Genomic DNA, 19103 nt, shown 5'->3' on the forward strand with positions numbered 1-19103 from the left:
GTGAAAATGGCCATACTTCCAAAACTGCTCTATAGATTTAATGCAATTCCAATTGAGATCCCAGCAGCATCCTTCATGGACCTTGAGAAAACAATCCAAAAATTCATTTGGAACAAGAAGAGACCCAGAATAGCAAAAGCAATTCTAGGTAACAGAGACATGGCAGGGGGTATCACAATCCCCAACCTGAAACTCTACTACAAAGCTACTGTGATAAAAACAGCATGGTACTGGCAAAGAAACAGACCTGAGGACCAGTGGAACACATTAGAAGATGCAGAAACAACGCCAGACACACTCAGCCATCTCATCTTCGATAAAGGAGCCAAACATCCTCTCTGGAGGAAAGATAGCTCTTTAATAAATGGTGTTGGAAAAATTGGCCTTCAACTTGCCAAAGATTAAAACTAGACCTATATCTCTCAACATGCACTAAACTAAAATCAAAATGGATTAAAGATCTAAATATTAAAATAGAAACTCTGAACCAGTTGGAACAGAGGTTAGGTAGAACTCTTGAAGACATCAGTGTAGGAAAAAATTTTATGAACAAAACCTCAGTTGCCTGTGAACTAGCACAAACAATTAATAAGTGGGATCTCTTCTTAGTAAAAGGCATCTGCACAGCAAGAGAAACCACCAGCAGTATGAAGAGACAACCCACAATCTGGGAAAAAATCTTCACCTGCTCTTCCTCAGACAAAGGTCTACTATCTCGAATCTATAGAGAACTTAAAAAGATCAGACCTCCCAAATTTAAAGACCCAATCCGAAAATAGGCATCTGAAATGAACAGACATTTCTCAGACAAGGAAGTAGAAATAGAAATAAATACATGAAAAAATGTTCAACATCACTGGTCATTCGAGAGATGCAAATGAAAACAATGCTGAGATTCCACTTCACTCCAGAAGGAATGGCTGCTATCGTGAAATCCACCAATAACAAATGCTGGTGGGGCTGTGGGGAAAGAGGAACCCTGCTCCACTGCTGGTGGGAGTGTAGACTGGTGCAACCACTGTGGAAATCCGTATGGAGATACCTCAAAGAACTAGGACTGGAAGTCCCATTTGACCCCGCTATTCCACTGCTGGGGATCCTCCCCAAAGAATTAAAAGAATCATACCACAGTGATATATGTGCACCCATGTTCATAGCAGCACAGTTTGTAATATCTAAAACTTGGAAACAGCCCAAATGCCCATCAACTGGAGACTGGATAAAGAAAATGTGGTTTTTTAAAATAAAATGGAGTACTACTCAGCCATAAAAACTGAGAAATTAGAGACATTTATAGCTAAGTGGATGCACATTGAGGTGATACTCTTAAGTGAAATAAATAGGACACACATGAATAAATACTGAATAGTTTCTCTGGTGTGAGAAACTGAAAGTGTCAATAAGGACTAAATGTATAATAGGTAATGTGAAATAGGAAGAAAAGGGGCAAAGGGGAAGGAAGTGGGAGGGCTAGGGGAAAGGATAGAAGGGAATGGGATTAATATGAGAAAATGGAAAAATAGGAACAAAATCTTTGTAAATAGGGAGGACTGGAGAGGTTGAAGGGAGGGCTGGGCAAGGGTGAAAAATAAGAACCAAGAGAGACTATGTAAAGGTGCCAATTTCCCATGATGAGTGTCATTATATTGTATACCTAAAAATGTAACAATGATTAGAATGGATAATTGATAATTCAAAATAGGAAGAAAAGATCCAAAGGGGTAGGGGTAGTGGGAAGGGCAGGGGAAAGGAAAGAAGGGAAAGGAAAAATGCTGAGAAATGGAAATAAAGTCTTTGTAAATAGGGAAGGGTGGAGGGGGTGAAGGGAGGGCTAGGAATGGGGCAAAAAGAAGAACCAAGATGCATCATGTAAAGGTACAATTCCCAATGAGAAATGTAATTGTGTTGTATACCTACAATGTACCAGTAAAAGAATTTAATAAAAATAAAATAAAATAAAATAAAAATAGAAGTAGATGCTGCAGTAAACTATTAGCTCAGTATTTCCAGAAGCATGTTTCATGAGAGTTAAATAAGGATCAGTGATGAATGCATCCATGCTTGAACAAATTTTGAATCTGCAAGATCAAACTAAAGCATATTTCTTTCTCAAATATTGCTCAGTCATTAATTTGTGACTATGGACTTTGACTCTTACAGTGTGGGAGGAACAACTCTAGTATAGTAGCATGCTATATTTATCACTTATATTCCACTTATATTTGAGCATGGAGTATTTTTATTCCACACATCTTATTTTTAGAACTCACTTTGGAAAGCACTGAATTAAGGAAAGCTGATAAAAATTTGAAGGGTCTGGGATAATGATTCTTATCAAAAGAAAAACAAGATTCTTGGGAGACCAGATCAGATTATCCTTATGAATCATAATCAGGTAGATGCTAACGTGAAGATAAATTAGTTTGGAACAGGCAAAATAACCAGGCAGATCTCATGGGAACTTTCTGGAAAGTCAAAAATGGCAACTGTAAGTTAGAGCAGTTGATATGGAGGCAAGAGAAAGACCTAGGGTGTTTAGACATGGATGATTTCATTTTTGTGTGACTCTGGAGTTGGTGTACAAAATGAAAGCCCCTGATTCCATACATAATATGCTAGCAAGGCTTTTTAGCATGGCAGTTTTATTTTCACAGAAATGTAACAAACATGAAACTAGGAATCATGGGAACTAGACTGTTAGTCCAGGAGTCTACCACAGCCAATTTGCACCACTCAGCCCAAGTCAATTGCATGCATCTTTTCCTAATTCCACCCTGAAGAAGTCAGGTTGGTAACCATGTGGAATTGTTTATACTGCAGAAACTAGCACATGTCACAAAGCAGAACTTTCTCCACCACCACCCTCCACCCAAACACAGAACTACTTGTTAAATATTTGTCCACACCTCTGGCCATGACTCAGGTTTGTGCCATTTAGCTCACCTGGCCTTATCTGTAAAATTAAATGAGGCACACTGATAATTTCCATCCCTTTAGAGTATGAAGACTATCAATGAAAGGGAGTAATGATACATGCGTAATAAAGTTTGTATTTCAGGAGTAGCACTTTTTGAAAAAAAAATACAGGCAAGCAGTCATTATAAATTTGATACTTTTTAAACACATTTATATCTTGTGAATCATGAAACATCAATAGGTTTGACCAATATTAGGTAGTAGGAAGGCAAGTGATACAGTATTTATTTGATAAGAAAAAAGGAAACGTTTAGAATAACTAAAATAATTCTGCATCTCACAGCCCACAATTTGGAAACTAAAAGACATCTTAGTGATTCCAGAAAATAGAATCACTGGGGAGGTTGTTGAAATTCAGCTTCCCAATCTCTATCCCTGAACAACCTAATATAAACCTGAAAAACACTAATTAAGCCAAGCTTCTTAACTAGTCATCTTCATTTATTTCATTCACTTGTTTCTACTTCAGCAAGCAGTCCTCTGTAATCTTAATATATTTGTTAGAAAAATATTCCTTCTAATTAGCGTGACCGATCATTTATATCATGTACTATGAGACTGAAAGAAGGTGTAACCAGGTAATTACCAAACTATAGTGGACCCTCAAGTTACGACCAGCCTGACATAGAACAACTTAGGTTAATTAGGTGAATGGAAGATTCATCTGTTATCTATAGCGCGTACCCAGGTAAACATCCAGATCTCAGCTGTATTGACTTAGCTACAACCACCCCTCAGGAACCGCTTGAGTTTGTAAGTCAAGGGTCCACTGTACCTTGAAAGTTAAAAACTGAGAGTCTCAAACAAACTGCTATTTATGGTGTTAGCTTCCCATTATTGTGACAAAAGACCTGATATTATCAACTGATAATGAGGAAAGATTTACTTTGGCTCACGGTTTCAAAGGTTTCAATCTGTAGTCAGTTGTCCTGTAGCTTTCAGGTCTGTGTTGAGGCAGCAAATACATTACCATGCAAGTGCATCGCATAAAGAACTGCACACCTCCTGACAGCCAGGAAGCAAAGAGAAAAACAAGAAAGGGCTGCCAGAGTCCCAATATACCTGTCAAGGACACGCCCACAGTGACCTAACTTCCTCCAACTCACCCACTTAAAGCTTCCACCACTCCTAAGAGCACCACAGGCTGGGGTCCAAACCTTTTACACATGAGCCTTTGGGTGGAACTTCAGATCCAAACTATGTATAGCATACAGCGGGTGCAGTGATGGCAAACCTTTTAGAGACGTGTGCCCAAACTGCAACACAACGCTCATTTATCACAAAGTGCCAACCCTGCAGTTAAAGCGGAATACTGAGGTTTTAGTTTAGAAAAAAACCAATTCATATGTTAACATCTTTTATCTTAAAAGAAAAACAACATGTGTGCCACAGGCTCACCACCACTGACATATGGTGACTTTATTTGTGGCAAATTCATCAAACCTATTCCCAGGAACCCTCATCCATATATCCTCATTTCCTTCTAAAGCCAAAGCCATCAATCTAATGTCATTTGATGTATCCTTGTAAATTAGATGAAAGCTATTTTGACATCCTTCCTGCTTCTTTAACAGTTTCTTACCCAGAATCATAATTTGTAAAACGGAGTCAAATGTGGTTGATGGCCCTAGACTGCAACTGCTCTCTTCCACGTCAGGAACCTTCAGCAGCATTTTAGGAATTGATAGTTTGAAAACCCTGCCAACCAGATGAGCTGCACTAGATGACTTTTTCAACACAAAATAAAGTATCAAAATTCTTAGATGACTCTATGCTTTAGATGCAGGAATAATATGACAAGGAGATGAACAATATTCAATAGGCTTGCAATTACTATTGTTAGTTTTTTCTCTTTAAAATACACTAAATGCACATAAAAATTCTAAATTGTAAAACATCAAAAAATGCCAAGTAACTTCCAAGAAATTAAAGAGAATGTTAACACTGTATTTGAAACTGCCTGGTTTTTTTTATTTCACATCCCCTTTCTTCCAACCTCCTTCCCCAAAAGTAATCACTATCTAGATTTATTGTGTATCATTCACAACACTGAACAGGACACCTTTAGGCAAGACCAAGAAACTGAGGACTAAGACCCCACTAACAATGAAAATAACAGCCTTCTGTCTTGTATGATCCACAATTGGTTGGCAAGTCCTTGAGTCTATTTTCCTAGAATTGTTTAAATTAATACATAAAGACTCCAGACTTGGCGGTTCCCTCACTGATTTGATGTGGCTAATACAGTGAACACTTGACTTATGAACTCCATTGGTTCCCGAGGGAGGGTTGTAACTCAAGTTGGTTGCCAGTCAATACAGCTGAGATCTGGATGTTTACCTGGGTACACACTATAGATAACAAGAGGCAGATGAATCTTCCATTAACCTAATTAACCTAAGTTGTGCGTATGTCAGGGCAGTCATAACTTGAGGGTTCACTGTATAGAAATGCCAGTCTTATATAGTTGTGTGTGATGTTTAGGGTTCAGACTGAAAGAGGGCACAGAAGGCCTTTACAAAACACTGTCATAGTGTTTTATGTCCAGAGATTGACCATGGCAGTGTTTTCAAAGGATAAATGAGAAAGCTAACTGAAAGCAGGCATTAACAAGGAACTGTATTGGATGGGGGAGGCATTTGTAGTCTGGTCCCTTCAGCCAGTAAGTCAGAATGTATTTTTTGAGATTCTGTGTTTTGTCTTCCAAACCTCTTACCTACCTGTTACTTAAACTTCACTTGGGAAGACAAATGTGAAGAATAATTATTTTATGAACAAGGTGGTATGCTATTGAACATCATTTTATCTGCATTCTAAATTGCGCACCACAGGCAACTGGATAATATCATATTGCCATGTAACAAGACTAACCATGAGGTATAGCTCTAATAAGTATAAGGTATTTGAAAAGAGCAGAATCTGTTTGGCTGGAATCAGAGAAGTCTTCGGAGCAGCCTAAATGTACTCTCTCTTCAAGATTGGGGTATGAGGAAATGGAAAGTAAATACATTTTATATTAATAGGGAAACAAGGAGCATTCATTGATTGCCAGGCACTTTGCTAAGCACTTTATATTATTTCTCAAAATCTTCCAACAGCCCTTGGAAGTTTTATTAGACTCACTTTACACAGGAGGAAACTGAAACTCCAAGACATTAATTTTCTTGTTCAAGGCCACACAACTGTATTGTAGCATTCAGGATTCAAACCCATGATGTTTGAGTGAACAGCCAGCAGGATGCTAGACTCCCTAGGTAGAGGAGCACCACAATAGGAAATGCAGACATGGGAAGAATACAGTTAGCAAGGATTGGCCATTCAGAATGACTAACAGGGTATGTTTGGTCAAGTTATTTCTCTGCTGAAAACCTCAAGTATCTGCTCAATCTCCTGTCCTTTGTACACACAGACGCTCATGATTGCTTGTTAAGTTTAATTGGTAACATAAGGGAAGGGGTTGGCATGAGAAGTAATAATATAATTGGGGCACTTTGCCTATTATATCTTTCAGTTTGGCTATTATTTTGAAGTTTAACAGGGCATGAAGAGGTTTACAAGAAAAAATATTTTAAGTACTTCAATACAAGATGGGAAAATAAAGGATAATGCATGAATGAATGTATGAGTAGACTTTCAAGAGGTTTGAAGTCATCTTTTATTCATTCATTCATTTCCTAATTGGCCACTTTTATTAGTTCCCACGCTTGGGCACTGGGGATGTGAACCCTCCACAAGGACAAAACCAAAAGACACAGGCTTCCACTCTGCTTTATAACAAAATATATTTCAGATGGACACCAGCAACATGCATTTATCAAGCCCACACTGTGTGCTGGAACCCCTAAAAGATGATAGATAGGTATTCCTGTCCTCAAGGTCCTCCAAGAGCAGATACACCCCTGAATAAATCATTACAAGACAATGCAATGAGTTATAAACTAAAGGAGAGTTATAAACTAAAACAAATACCTGTACCAAAAGAGGATATAAAATCCCGATCCATTCTATATCTACTGAGTTCACTCAAAATAGGTGTAATAGTTTTCTATTTTAGTTAATTAAAAAGTTCATCTCCATGTACACCAAGAACCAGATCAGATGACCTTCTGAAGAAATATAAGGTTCTAAGATTCTGATTCTGCACTCCCTTAGCAATTGAGAAATCAGGGTATCTTTCTCCACAGCCAAGAAGAAAATAATGCAAGAGTTACAGAAAACCAAGTATAGTACTTAGCTTTGCAGAGCAGACCAGGTAATGCTTACTAAAGGTGAACATTTTTGATGCACCACCAAAAAATAAATCGTTCATTTATTCATAAGTAGGATAAAGTCCTAACTTCAAATGTTGACCAAAACTCAGTGTTCATATTAGAGAAGTATTACCACAGCAAGGACAATTTTTCCACTAAAATTTTGAAAAGAAGAATATGATCTCTGAATTTCACTTGCTGAAATTATGCCTATTGCTTACTTTTTCTGAGCCTAAATGTTTTCAATTATAAAATATAGGAGTTGGGCTAAAGTCTCCATCTTTAGCCTTTCAATTTAGCAATGCTAAAGACATACTGGTTTAGAATTCTAAACATAGAAATTTAGAATTATAATCTAGAAATGGCAAATATTTGGGCCTTGAAAAACACCTTCAGTGGACTGATATTTATGACCTCTCTGGAAAATGAAGAAAAGCACTAAGTCCCAAAGTAAGCTTGGATGAAAAGAGCCAGAAACTTTACCAATGTCTGCATGGAGAAACTGAAAGCCAGAGCACACATAAGCCATGTATGTTTTCCTTGAATCCTCACATTTTTTAAACCAGAAAACATGGGTCCAGAGTGTGATGATGCAAAGTAAATAAGTAGGTAACACAAATTGTAAATTGAATTTGTATTATCACTCACTTGTGTTCTTTTTTTAACTGACAATTATTGTATCATCTTGCTTCTTCTTTCCAAAAGAAATTGAAATAACTTAAAATTGAATATAATGCAGTGAGCTCAATGAATTAAAAAATGAGAAAAAAAGAAATCTATTACTCAATGTTGTCCACACTGGACATACAATATCATCCATATTCACTTTATCCAAAGCATACTGAACTCAAATAGCAGTTCAGATTATATTGTTATTACCATTCTTCTCAATTATTCCCCAAAGTGATTCATTGTCTTCCCTCAGCTCCTCTTCTAAGCTTGTATTCTAATTGTACTATAGTTCCTCTTGCACAGCATGTAGGCACCCTTTAGAGAGTATGTGACCAGTGCGAATGTCATCCACCCTATGTAGAAACTGCTCTATCTTCTGCCCCTAAAAGCTATGTGACTTCATGCTTCTGGCAGTAATTCATAAGACTAACATTTTATGGGGCAAGAAGATTCTCTTTTCTCCCCTTCAAGTACAGATTCTGGGAGTAGCCATATTCTACTACATGGACAGAAAGGCAGAGAAAGTGAGTCTGCAGAGAGAAAGAATGAACCAGAGGTGGAAGGAGAATTCCCCAGGTTTCTGAGTAGTTTTTAGCCCTGACTGTTATTTCTTACTAAGACCTGGATGTATGTCTTCCTATAAGTTCCCTAAAACACTCTGAATCCTCACCATTATTTCCCCCTTTCTTTTAAACTTACAGTTTTGGAGTTACAACAGTTCTTAATTAATCTGCATCTCTTTTTGTGTCTCTGCCTCAAGTCTATGCATCTGAGGTAACTTCCTCCAGAAAACCTTTTACAGTCCCATGCACCCTAACCAAAGTACCAGCAACTTCATCCTAGGAACCCCTAAAATACTGCATTATAAATTTCTTAAGAAAAATCACCCTTAGATCCTCTATTATGACTACACTTCCTGTTTTCTATTATATTTCTAATCTTCTTGTGAGGAAGGATGAATGCCTTATTCATTATTGTAATCTCTACATACCAACCACAGTAGAAATGGGCAGCTGTCGACCTTTATTTGTTAAAAGAATGGATGAACAAATGAACATCTTTTATTTATTCTCTACTATTGTGCAAATCCCTAAACCTCTGTCCTTCAGGCTGGTATTATAAAAGTGGAGATTTGATCAGTCAATTTATCCAGTTAATGTGAGCAATGTAGACAGACAAATAGGATAATTGTAGCCCAGAAATCTACTCCACGGCCAGAATGAGGCCGTTTGGTTGTCAATATTGATCACGTTTAATTAGAAAACTGCCAGATCTCTGCTGTTCTTAGTTCTGTGTGGGTATCACCTAAGAGCAAAGGGATGACAAGCTGCTCAGAGCATCTGCGCTCTTTATGTAATAAACATGTTTTCATTTGGAGAAATTTGTGCCTGTTTCTGAGCATGATCAGAGCCTTTAGAATTTCATTTCTTTTTCCTATACAAACATTTTTCAGTTGTTATGATGAGGAAACTATTAATGTACAATTCCTAGTTATTAAAATAATTTTAATTTATTTTAATTCATGCCATGTGAATGAGGACTTGCAGAGTGGACTTAGGGTAGGGTTAAAAATCAAGATAAGGTTTAAGAAATAATCTCTTTGGGAACAGAATGGAGTTATCTGGGGTGCATTGAGACTTTGTGAAGCAAGTTATTAACCTGTCAGGTATCTCTGTCCTTTCCAAGCACGCCTTTGATCTTTCATGACCCTATCAAAGCACTTTCCAGATGAAAGCATAGCTATAATCACTGTGTTTTATGCCATGCACTCAGTTTCTCAAATAGCAGGTGACACTCATGTTGCGATTTGCCATTTGAGCTGTCTGTATTTATGTTGATCTGTCATTAGAACTGAAAAAAAAAATCTGTCACTCTGAAGGAATGGTTAACAAAGGGTTAGAGTGGCCAAAATGCAAGTGCTGATTTGGTAGTATTCATCATTTGAAATGGTCATTCACCAGTAATCAATTTGCTCATCTTAGTGCACAGGCTTAAGCGTATTGCATTTGCACACAGTTATTGGTAAATAAACCTCAAGTGTGAATCAGTCAATTAATCAAGAACAAACCAAAGATTAAGGATCTTTATGGCATTTTCCTTTCAGTGCTTATCGACTAAGTCTGCTTAAATTATGAGCTTGCAGGAATTTATCCATGTTTCAAAAAAAGCATATTGGAAATGCATGATTCACTATCTCTAACACAAATAATTGATTGTCCTATCTTCTACAATTTGAAAGTCATCTTTTAAACGAAAAGAATAGTTCTCATCAGATTAGTGGGAGAAAAATTTGAAAGGAGAATTCTTCCTTAACTTGATAAATTTCTTTCAGCTACTTAGGATAAAAAGTAGAAATGCACAAAAGCAAATTTAAAAATTATTTAAATCCTCCTTAATACTACTGTCCTAAGACAAGTATTAACATTTTTATAGTATTTCAGTAATTTTACCATATATAGATATTGACAAGCATGATTAAATTGTATTTAAAGTTAAAATAGTACAATACCATTTATACTGTCTTATAATATGCTTTTTCCCCTAACAATATAGCAGGGATATTTATCTGATCTAAAGGATGACAGATTCTTCTGTTAAGGACCAGACAGTAAATCTTGTAGGCTTTGTGGGCCACCCAGTTTTCATCACAACTATCTAACTGTGCTACAGCAGGAAAAAAATCCCAGAGAGCATGTAAATAGATGGGCATAGCTGTGTTCCAATAATACATTAAGAAAAACAGGTGGGCTGGAGATTTAGCTTAGTAGTTCCACCACCTGCCCCGCAGGCGCAAGGAGCCGAGTTCGATGCCCGGTGCCAAAAAAAAAGAAAAGAAAAACAGATTCCACACATATTGTGTTTATGGGTTTGAAGACTCAACTTAGTAAAGATGCCAATGCTTCCTAAACTTATACACAGGTTTAACATAACTCCTACCAATTCCCAGGGGAAAAAACATGTTATTGAAGATATGGATAAGATTATTCTAAAATTTATATGTAAATGCAAAGGACCTAGAAGAGGTAAAATTATTTCCTTAGAGAAAATTCAAGTGGGAAGAATGACTGTATCCAATCTTAAGACATATTTAAAGCTACAGTAACCAAGACTGTGTGGCATTGCTGGAAGGCTAGACACATTGATCAGTGGAACTACAAAGTGAATGCAGAAATGGACCCACACAAATGTATGCAACTGAGTTTTTACAAAGGTGCAAAAGAAATTCACAGAGAAATAATGAATAGCCTTTTCAAAGAATGGTACTGGAGTAATTGGAATCAATTTTGTGCAAAATGGAATGTAAATTTAAATGTAGACCATAAAGCTGTAAAACTATTAGGAGAAAATCTTTGGGATGTGAGGCTTAGTAAAGCCTTCTTAGATACAACATCAAAAGCACAAAAGAAAAAAAAATCAATCAATTTGACATAATCAAAGCTAAATACTTTTGCTGTGTGAAAGATCTTAAGAGGATGAAAAGAGAGACTGGGAGAAAATATTTGTAAACCGTATATCTGACAAAGAACTCACATGATGATTTGATACTACTGACCTATTAAAAGAACTAAACCAAAAGAATAATGACAAGAACAAATAAAGATGCGGAGAAACTGGACCCTTATACATTGTTCTGGATATTTACTTTTTTGAAACCCACTTATCCCATTGTTTTTGCCATTTCTAAAGCAATCCTGGAAGTCTTCTTTCATGTCATGGCTGCCTCTGGTTCCTAAACACATTCATGATCATTTTGACTTCGGGGAAGAGGCATAAGTCCCATGGTGCCAGATCTGGTGAACAAGGAGGATGAGAACACATCATAACATTTCTACAAGCCTGTTTTTCAGTTGGATGACATTTGGCAGCCATATTCACCATGTATTTGATCATACCCCATAAATACACTCATAAAAAAAGATTTCCAGAACTGCTCAGAAAGTGACAAGACCAATGAGATAAATATGTTCATTGAAGTAAGAGAAAGTATTTTGAAAAGTTTAAGGGCAAAGTGTCTTCCCATAATGCTTCCTTTTTTAAATTTAAACATTCACTGTAATTTTCAATCACAAGTCATACATAAAGTCATAGCAGCTTTATTTGTGGTAGCAAAAAACTACAAACAACTATAACATCCTTCAGTAGGTAAGCTAAAATGTGGTGTATCCATAGCACTAAAAGGAATAAGTTAGTGATACATACAACAACCTGGATGTATCCCAAGGACATTATGCTGAGTGAAACAAAATAAAAGTCAGTTTCAAAAGGTTACATGCTATATGATTTCACTTATATAATATTCCCCAAATGACAAAATTACAGTAATGGACAACAGATTAGTGAAGGCCAAGGTTTAGGGAGACAGGAAGGGTATAACTACAAAGGGTTGCACAGGAGAGATTTCTGTGGAGCAGAATAATTCTGTGTCTTGATTGTAGTTGGATAGGAATCTATGTACATATTGTTTTAATGTTGATTCTATGGTTTGATACTATACTGTAGTTTGTAAGATGCAACAAATGGAAGAAATTGAGTGAAAGGTACATAGTGCCTTCTATTATCTTTGCAACTTCTTCTGCTTTTATAGCTATTTCAAAATAAAAAGTTAAAAAACAAATAAATCAGGTGGCAGGTCATTTTTCCATAGTTTCACTTTGTTTTGCTAGTCCATGTTCTAGACCATTAAGTTTTTGACAATATGTTTTATTAGTTATGCAATATGTCTTTTATAAAGCATAAAACTGTATTTACATTATTCTTTATCATTCTTAATTTTTCTCCTTGTAAAACCAAGGCCTATGGCAGTGGTGGCAAACCTATGGTACGTGTGCTAGAACTGGCTGTTATTGCTGAAAGTTCTAAAGGTTTATCATCACTGGTTTAGGTTATTCTATATCTTCTTATTATAATTATTTCCTTATAATAATTATAATAACTATTTCTTTAGAATAAACATGTAAAATTAGTGTCAAATGTACACATGTCCTTAATATTTTATTTTTTTGTTGTTGTTACCAGGGATCGAACTCGGGTCCTTGCAATTGTGCAGCAGGCGGCAAAACCACTGAGCTAAATCCCTGGCCCTATCCTTAATATTTTAAAGTACTGCTATCATCAGTTATAAGAGAATATATCCACACATACACCAACCATGCATATTATCTTGTTTTTTAAAAATATTTGCATACTTAATGGATGCACATTGAAGCCATACTCTTAAGTGAAATAAACAGGACACACATGTGTAAATACCAAATAGATTCTCTAGCGTGAAAAACTAAAAGTGTAAATAAGGATCAAAATGTACAATTGATATTGTGAAACAGGAAGAAAAGGTCCAAAGGGGTAGGGGAAGTGAGAGGGGTAGGGGAAAGGAAAGAAGGGAAAGGAAAAAATATGAGAAAAGGAAAAACTGGAAACAAAGTCTTTGTAAATAGTGAAGGGTGGAGGGGGTGAAGGGAGTGCAGGGGAAATGGGGAAAAATAAGAACCAAGATGCATCATGTAAAGGTACAATTCCCAATGATGAATGTAACTGTATTGTATCCCTAAAATGTACCAATAAACTTAATGGGGAAAAAAAAGAAAGGAAAATGAATCAGTTGATTTAAATATTGAAAGAAGTATTTTAAAACTAATTATTTCACTCAAACAAGAAAATGAAATCAAGAAACTCCAGTTTTAAAAAAAAGAAAGCAGTGGCTAGGTGGGGTGGTGCATGCCTATAATCTTAGTACCCAAAAAGGCTGAGGCAAGAAGATGGAAAATTTGAAGCCAACCTGGGTGAATTTGCAACTCAGCAAGACCAACTGTCAAAAATTTAAAAATAAAATAAAAAGGAGTTGGGATGTAGCTCTGTACAAAGACCCTGGCTTCAATCCACAGTGCCATGAAAAAATTAAAAATAAATAAAAATAAAATTTAAAAAAGAAAGCATTATAAATAAGAGAATTTGGTAAGATGGTAGAAAAACTGTAAACTTAATAAAATTTAAACATTGGTTATTATTTATACACTGCTCAGACTAAGCACATACACATGTTGCAAAAGCTTAACTTTTCTTGTCCATACAATGATTATAATTTTTTACTGAAACTTTATAAAGTGACATCAGGTTTATACACTGGCTTCTTGTGAATTTTATTAGTAGTAGTATAGTCCCTACAGTTTTATAACCTCTCCAGAAAGTGGTGATCACATCAATGTGTAGTCATCCCTTAGTATTTTTAGGGATTGGTTCTAGGACCCCTCAAAAATGTCAGTACCTACAGATGCTCAAGTTCTTTATGTAAAATGGCATAGTATTTACATATGACCTATGAATATCCTCTCATATAGGTCAGGTCATCTCTAGGTACCTAATAATAATACCTAATACAGTGTAAATGCTATATAAATAGTTGTTATACTCTACTATGTAGGGAATAATGACAAGGGGAAAAAAGTCTGTGTGTGTTCAGTGCAGAAACACTTTAATATTTTTCATCTGCAATTGGTTGACTCTATGATGCAGAGCCTGTGGACAGAGAGGGCTGACTCTACCACCAACCTCCATTCCCTTCAAGGACTTGTTTGCTTGCTCAAACTAGAATAGCCATGATTTTTATATCAAAGCAATTTTTTATTTTGTTTCATTTTATACATTTCAAATATCTTCTGAAATTCTTTATCAACTCACTAACAAACCTCTGCTTTTTTTGTGTGTGTATTAAATTCTTTTATTGGTACATTGGAGGTATACAGCACAATTACATTTCTCATTGGGAATTGTACCTTTATATAATGCATCTTGGTTCTTATTTTTTTCCCCATTCCTAGCCCTCCCTTCACGCCCTCCACCCTTCCCTATTTACAAAGACTTTATTTCCATTTTTTCCATTTCTCAGCATTTTTTCCTTTCCCTTCTTTCCTTTCCCCTGTGCCTCCCACTACCCCTACCCCTTTGGACCTTTTCTTCCTATTTTACATTATCAATTATTCATTCTAATAATTGGTACATTTTAGGTATACAATATAATGACATTCATCATTGGAAATTTGCACCTTTACATAGTCTCTCTTGGTTCTTGTTTTTCACCCTTGCCCAGCCCTCCCTTCAACCCCTCCAGCCCTCCCTATTTACAAAGATTTTGTTCCTATTTTTCCATTTTCTCATATTAATCCCATTCCCTTCTATCCTTTCCCTTAGCCCTCCCACTTCCTTCCCCTTTGCCCCTTTTCTTCCTATTTCACATTGCCTATTATACATTTAGTCCTTATTTACACTTTCAGTTTCTCACACCAGAGACACTATTCGGTATTTACACATGTGTGTCCTATTTACTTCACTTAAGAGTATCACCTCAATGTGCATCCACTTAGCTATAAATGTCTCTAATTTCTCAGTTTTTATGGCTGAGTAGTACTCCATTTTATTTTAAAAAAACACATTTTCTTTATCCAGTCTCCAGTTCATGGGCATTTGGGCTGTTTCCAAGTTTTAACTATTACAAACTGTGCTTCTATGAACATGGGTGCACATATATCACTGTGGTATGATTCTTTTAATTCTTTGGGGAAGATCCCCAGCAGTGGAATAGCGAGATCAAAAGGGATTTCCAGTCCTAGTTCTTTGAGGTATTTCCATACTGATTTCCACAGTGGTTGCACCAGTCTACACTCCCACCAGCAGTGGAGCAGGGTTCCTCTTTCCCCACAGCCCCACCAGCATTTGTTATTGGTTGATTTCACGATAGCAGCCATTCCTTCTGAGTGAACTGGAATCTCAGCATTGGTTTCATTTGCATCTCTCGAATGACCAGTGATGTTGAACATTTTTTCATGTATTTATTTGCCATTTCTACTTCTTTGTCTGAGAAATGTCTGTTCATTTCAGATGCCCATTTTTGGATTGGGTCTTTTAATTTGGGAGATCTGATCTTTTTAAGTTCTTTATAGATTCGAGATAGTAGACCTTGGTCTGAGGAAGAGCAGGTGAAGATTTTTTCCCACATTGTGGATTGTCTCTTCATACTGCTGGTGGTTTCTCTTGCTGTGCAGAAGCTTTTTAATAAGAAGAGATCCCATTTGTTGATTGTTTGTGCTAGTTCACGGGCAACTGAGGTTTTGTTCATAAAATCTTTTCCTACACCGATGTCTTCAAGGGTTCTACCTAACCTCTGTTCCAACTGGTTCAGAGTTTCTATTTTAATATTTAGATCTTTAATCCATTTTGATTTCAGTTTAGTGCATGGTGAGAGATAGAGGTCTAGTTTTAATCTTTGGCAAGTTGAAGCCCAATTTTTCCAGCACCATTTATTAAAGAGGCTATCTTTCCTCCAGTGAGGGTGTTTGGCTCCTTTGTCAAAGATGAGATGGATGTGTCTGGCGTTGTTTCTGCATCTTCTAATCTGTTCCACTGGTCCTCAAGTCTGTTTGTTCACCAGTACCATGCTGTTTTTATCACAGTAGCTTTGTAGTAGAGTTGCAGGTTGGGGATTGTGATACCCCCTGCCATGTCTCTGTTACCTAGAATTGCTTTTGCTATTCTGGGTCTCTTCTTGTTCCAAATGAATTTTTGGATTGTTTTCTCAAGGTCCATGAAATATGCTGCTGGGATCTCAATTGGAATTGCATTAAATCTATAGAGCAGTTTTGGAAGTATGGCCATTTTCACTATATTAATCCTTCCTACCCAGGAGCAGGGGATGTCTGTCCATTTTCTGATAGCATCTTCAATCTCTCTTTTCAGGGTGCCATAGTTTTCAGAGAAGTGGTCTTTGATTTCTTTTGTTAGGATGATTCCTAGGTATTTCAGTTTTTTGGATGCTATTGTGAAAGGAATTATTTGCCCTATTTCTCTCTCAGTGAGTCTGTCATTCGTGTAGAGGAAAGCTATTGATTTTTGTGTGTTGACCATGTAACCAGGTACTTGACTGAATTTGGTTATTAAGTCTAGAAGACTTTTGGTGGAGTTCTTGGGGTCTTCTATATAGAGTATCATGTCATCTGCAAATAATGACAATTTGACTTCTTCATTACCTATCTTTATTCCTTTTATTTCTTTCTCTTGTCTAATTGCCATGGCTAATGTTTCCAGTACTATATTGAACAAGAGTGTTGATAGTGGACATCCTTGTCTTGTTCCTGATTTGAGTGTGAAGGATTTCAGTTTTTGACCATTTAGTATGATACTGGCTGTTGGTTTTTTCATAGATGGCTTCTATCAGTTTGAGGTAGAGCCCATCTATTCCAATTTTTTGTAGGGTTTTTATCACAAATGCATGTTGGATTTTGTCAAATGCTTTTTCTGCATCTATGGAGATAATCATATGGTTTTTGTCCTTGGCTCTATCGACATAGTGTATTACATTGATTGATATTCGTATATTGAACCATCCCTGCATCCCTGGGATGAATCCCACTTGATCAGGGTGTATGATCTTCTTGATGATCTTCTGCATTCTGTTTGCCAGTATCTTATGAAGGATTTTTGCATCTATGTTCATTAGTGAGATTGGCCTATAGTTCTCTTTTTCAGTTGGGTCTTTCTCTGCTTTGGGGATCAAGGTGATGCTTGCTTCCAGGAATGAATTTGGGAGTATCACTTCCCTTTCAATTTCATTGAAGAGTTTAAACAGTAGTGGCAGCAGTTCCTCTCTAAATGTCTTGTAGAATTCAGCAGTGAAGCCATCAGGGCCCAGGCTTTTCCTAGGTGATAAGTTTTTAATTACCTTTTCAATTTCATTGGTTGATATTGGGTTGTTCAGAATTTTTAGGTCTTCTTCATTCAACTTTGGTAATTCATATGTATCTAGGAATCTGTCCATTTCTTCTGTGTTGTCCATCTTATTGGCATATAGGTTCTGGAAGTAGGTATTGATGATCCTCTGGATTTCTGCTGGGTCTGTTGTAGTTTCATCCTTTTCATTCCTAATTGCATGGATTTGGGCCTTTTCTTTCCTTTTTCTGACAAGGTTGACTAAAGTTTTATCAGTTTTGTTGATTCTTTCAAAGAACCAACTCTTGGCTTCATTGATTTTTTGTATTGTTCTCTTAGTCTCCATTGCATTGATTTCTCCTCTGATCTTTATAATTTCTTCCCTTGTATGAGGTTTGGGGTTGTCTTGCTCTTCTTTTTCTAGAAGATTGAGGTTCAGCATCAGGTTGTTTAATTGGGCTTGTTCTGTTTTCCTAATATGCATATTCACTGCTATGAATTTCCCTCATAAGACTGCTTTCATTGTGTCCCATAGATTCTGATATGTTGTATTCTCGTTGTCATTTAATTGAAGGAACTGTCTGATTTCTTTTTTAATTTTCTCTGTGACCCATTGGTTATTCAGAAGTGTGTTGTTCAAGTTCCACGTGCTTATGAAATTTTTTGAGTTTCTTTTGCTATGGATCTCCAATTTCATCGCACTATGGTCTGATAATCTACAGGGGATAACTTCAATTCCTTTGCAATGACTTAAACATGTTCTATGTGTGAGTATGTGGTCTATTTTTGAGAATGACCCATGTGCAGCTGAGAAGAATGTGCATTCTGATTTTGTGGGGTGGAAGACTCTGTAAACATCTGTTAAGTTCATTTGTTCAAGAGTTCAATTGAGTTCTAGTATTTCATTACTTATTTTTAGTCTAGTTGATCTATCTATTTGTGACAGTGGGGTGTTGAGGTCCCCCACTACAAATGTTTTAGTGCATATATGGCTTTTCATGTCCGTTAGTATTTGTTTTATATAGTTGGGTGCACTAGTGTTTGGTGCATAGATATTTATGATTGTCATCTCTTCCTCTTGGATTCTTCCCTTTACAAGGATGTAGTGTCCTTCTTCATCTCTCTTAATTAGTGTTGGTTTGAAATCTACTTGATCTGCCAAGAGGATAGCTACTCCTGCTTTTTTTTGGGTTCCTGTCACATGCAGTATTGTTTTCCACCCTTTAACTTTCAGTCTATGAGTTTCCTTTTGAATTAAGTGTGTTTCTTGTATGCAGCATATTGTTGGATTTTGCTTCTTGACCCATTCTGCCAGTCTATTTCTTTTGATTGGTGAATTGAGACCATTAACATTGATGGTTATAACTGAAACGTATTGACTTGTCATTGCCATGACTTTTTCTTTTTGTTGGGTTCTCCCCCTTTACATTGAATTTCTTGTCATGCCACATGGGTTCATTCTGCTTTGCTTCCTGGGGTTGTGATCCTCAACATCTGTTCCTAGGCTAT

General features: G+C 36.5%; 1 long non-coding RNA gene across 1 annotated transcript in view; it reads right to left on the reverse strand.

The window, feature by feature from the left end:
- The window catches only part of LOC110347744 (uncharacterized), a 150732-nt gene extending 146556 nt beyond the window's left edge, over window positions 1-4176 (reverse strand). The window contains exon 1 of the long non-coding RNA XR_002392533.2: window positions 3863-4176. This is a non-coding gene — a long non-coding RNA (uncharacterized LOC110347744). The remainder of the gene's footprint in view (window positions 1-3862) is intronic.
- Between the last annotated feature and the right edge of the window lie 14927 nt (window positions 4177-19103).

Source organism: Heterocephalus glaber, unplaced genomic scaffold (assembly GCF_053883595.1).
Source record: "Heterocephalus glaber isolate CG9 unplaced genomic scaffold, H.glaber_assembly_v1.0 deba00001481, whole genome shotgun sequence".
Lineage (NCBI taxonomy): Eukaryota > Metazoa > Chordata > Mammalia > Rodentia > Bathyergidae > Heterocephalus > Heterocephalus glaber.